Below are 4,080 nucleotides of genomic sequence, written 5' to 3'. Positions count from 1 at the left end.
ATTATAATTATTTGAAATAAAAAATATAGTAAGGTAGCAAATATTGAATGGTAAGAGAAATTAACTATTTTATATAGTCAATACAATTGGAATATTTGGCAAATATAGGTATATGTAACTATATTCCCAAAAAGTGCTTTACCATATATAGAGAGTAATAAGATGGTGACTATAAATCTGTGTTCATTCTACTATATCTTTATGTTTAGATGAACTATAAATATATGTTTGAGGCCAAAACAAACTATAAAATATAGTGAGATTATAGTTATTCCAACTATTTTTTCTCTCAGTGTACTTTTCTGGTGAATTTTTCAAACCGCTTGTGTACTGGGTACATCAAAGAAAGAGTTTTTAGAAAAGAGTGTTGTAGGCGCAAGTGTAGTTTGTGAATAATTTTTGAAAAATACGTTACCTATTATTTGAGTTTTTAATATACTTAGCAATGGTAATTTGCGATATCATTTTCATTTCGCACTGATCAATGTTACACTTTATTTTTACACGTAATTTTATCACATAAATTGGAGCAGTCAGTACGCTGTAATTTTTGAAAAATGAAATTAGTGTCACGATAACAATAGTTCCACATCGTTTTCATCCTTAAGGCAGGAATGCCCTATTTCATTTATACATGTACTTTTATTATACAAAAGCATTTTTAATTTGGTCAAGTCAACACAAAGTAAAATTTGTTGGGAAATATCACGTGACGTTGACGTGATACCGACTTTGCAAAACTATTGTCTCGTGCTGATTCAATAAAATTAAAAACCCTTTTGCATGATAAAAATACGTGCGAAAATGTAGCGGAGCATCCATATGAGACGAAAACAATAAGGAACGGTTACTATTATGACAGAATATTTCTGCAAAGATTACTTCTTCCTATCTGCGTCAAATTAAAAACCCTTTTACATGGTTAAAATACATGCGAAAATGAAGAGGAGCATCCCACAATATGAGACGAAAATGATAAGGAACAGTTATCATCACGACATTGAATCTTTCTGTAAAGATTACCTATTTATACCTCCGTCCAATGAAAACCCTTTTGCATAGTGAAAGTACATGCGTAAATGAAGCGGAGCATCCTACAATATAAGACGAAAATGATAAAGAACAGTTACTGTCACGATATCAAATCTTTCTGCAAAGACTACTTCTTTCTACCTCCGTCGAATAAAAAACCTTTTTGCATAGTGAAAGTATGTGCGAAAATGAAGCGGAGTATCTCTCAACATGAGACGAAAACGATAAGAAACAGTTACCATCACGACATCGAATCTTTCTGCAAAGACTATGTGAAAACATTTTGCATGGTAAAAGTATATGCGAATATGAAGCGGACCCGAGTCGAAATTTTGACCCTATGTTGAACTTTGAATTCTACACAGCAGTAAGAGCTAAGATAGCAAAGTAGGTTTAATTCTAATTAATATAATTACTATAATTTAATAATATAATTTATTTAATTTATTAATATAATTTACTCTTTCTTTCCACCTTATGATGTCTGAAATTTCCACTTTCGCTTTTTTAGCATTAAAATAGGTTGCATAATAATAGGATCTTAAGAAGTAAAGTAGATTCAGTTGCGAAACTCTATTGAAGATTTAGCTCCTACATAGAATATATAAATTTTATAAAATTTAGCGGGAAATCGAAAGGTTTCGTTTCGAATCTGAGTTTAATAATTTAAATTATTGTCTTTAATTTGATGAAATTTAATTTGTCGTCTTGTCAACGACAAACGCGTATGCATAAGAAAATACCTCCGAAGAGAAAGTATGTCGTATATAATACGATATAACAAGTTATAAAGTATATTAAACCAATAGTATATATAGAGCATACATTGGGTATATATAAATCATATCTAGAGTATAAAAAAAGCATATATAACATTTACCGAACATATAAATATGACATGTTGAAATATATCAGTTTAGTGTATCATCAAGAAATAATCCAATGAGAAGGAAACATGTCGAAATTTCAATTGGCTATTGTTATGTAAGAATAATCCAAATAAAAAAATTATAAGCTTTTATCAACGGATACTCCATTCATATCTTTTTAATCGAAACAAACAAATTCAAGCCTTATAGAGATATTTGAAATGAATTAAGAAACTTTCTTTTCTACCAGTCACGTCTTTTTGCATATTTTTCTAAGGATTGAGCTAGTCAGTATTCTTAAAGAAACATTAATGCTTGACTCGTTGAACTATTACGAAAATCTCAGAACTAAATTCTTTGGTTGGATCATTCTTACATAACTCTGGCGAATTGCAAATTCCAATTCTTCCTTTACTTCCCATCGAACCCAATACGATTTATGTCTACGTGCATGCAATCTACGTAAAGTGACGCATTGTGTCTACTATATGAACATTTAAATTGAGCGCTCACCATTACGCGTCGTCCCACGTTGTCCAGGGTTCACCAGCCATCCTGTCGCTGCATCTGATTCTGCAATGATCCTCGCGTCCCACGTCGCCTGTAATTCACTCCCGACCACGATAATCTAACAGAGGTTTCACGAAAAATCCCGTCTCTCTTGGGGGATACACTCCGAGATGCGAATTGCGTATGAAATATCACGAATTGCGTCTTCGAGAAAATGTCGGCCTTTTGGATAACGACGAGTATGTTCGACGAATTCAACAACGGTCCGATTGAGTTGTAGTGTTTCACTTTGATGCACGCGCGACGCGATTCGCTTACAAAGAAAACGGAATCCGCGAGCAAAGGGAACACGCGATGCGAAAACCGATCTCGCGAAATCTTTCGACGTGTGAGCGAAATAATGTTAAACAAAGTTCTGTGCGAAATTCTCACGTACGGAATATCCCTAATATAACGTTTCGATAATGCAGCGTAGTAGGCTGCAATACATCTCCGCAATATTTTTCCGGATAACTGCTCCGCAATATATTTGCGAAGACAATTCCGTAATACTTTTGTAGATAACAACTCCAGAATACATTTGCGAAGACAATTCCGCAATATTTTTGGGAGTAACAACTCCGCAATATTTCTGCGAAGTTCGCTCGCGATTTTTCCGCAAGTACAATTTGGTGAAATTCGCAAAAATATCAAATTAATAATCGCGAATGCGAGCGTGAATGAAAAATCAAAAACTATGAAAATTGTGACAATAGAGATAAAGATTCTGTTCAAATTTCACACAAAAAAATGTTACCGCGTGTATATGGGAGCTGTCGTCCGCACGGATGGCGGGCGGCGGGCAGCCGTGCGCCAGGCGCGTTCCGCTCGCGGGCGACTGCCGCTCGCCGCAGCTTCACGCCGTCGCCGCTACGCGGCAGCGTGCCGAGCCGAGGCCGTTGCTCGCAGTTAAATTTCGGTGCGGCGCCTATATAAGACGCCACGGGCGCCGACTCTACGCCTTTTGACTGCATTAGCGCATCGGGTCACTGCCTCGCAGAGGTATTATTTTGTACTCTATCTAGCTTCATATCGCCTTCTTGAGTGCGTAAGCACGTTGGGCACTTGCCTCGCCAGAAGTATACGTGTGCACGTCTGCATTGATCATCGCTGCCTTCAGAGTGTCATAACACGTTGGGATTCTGGTTTAGGTCTTCGCACCCTTTTAGAGTGCGCTTGCACGTTGGGCTCTCGCCTCTAGAGTGTCCGAGGACACGTTGGCGTTTGTGTTACGAAGTGTATGGTAACTCCACAGATCTCTACCTTCTCAATACGATCGAGGATTAAGAGAAGGCTTCGCGCGACCACTTCGGATTACCTTGACGCTTCCACCCCGGTGGACGTCTCTCTTTGCGACTTCTCCCGTATTGCATATACCGGGTATCAGCGCCAACAGAACTTATTACGGTCGAGCTCACGACTCCGCGCGAGTTGTACTCAGGAACTCTGCTGCCAGGGACGCAGCATATACACGCGAACCAAGCTCGCCTTCACGTCCGCTTAGGACTTAGCTGCTGACAGGGACGCAGCATATACAGGGTGAATATTATATACCGGAACACCTGAATATCTCGAAAACAAAGCGTTGTATAAAAAAATGTTAAATACAAAAGTTGTAGGGTTTAAAAAG

At 37.7% G+C, this 4,080-nt stretch overlaps 1 protein-coding gene across 1 annotated transcript in view; it reads left to right on the top strand.

Moving 5' to 3' along the window:
- Positions 1-4,080, top strand: part of LOC116847531 (putative nuclease HARBI1) — a 17,782-nt gene that overhangs the window by 11,796 nt on the left and 1,906 nt on the right. The window lies entirely within an intron of this gene.

The sequence above is a fragment of the Odontomachus brunneus genome, unplaced genomic scaffold (assembly GCF_010583005.1).
Source record: "Odontomachus brunneus isolate Ranch 3 - 2012 unplaced genomic scaffold, Obru_v1 Obru_scaffold_079, whole genome shotgun sequence".
NCBI lineage: Eukaryota > Metazoa > Arthropoda > Insecta > Hymenoptera > Formicidae > Odontomachus > Odontomachus brunneus.
The sequence above is the reverse complement of the archived record's forward strand: the minus strand, read 5'-3'. Positions and strand labels throughout refer to the sequence as shown.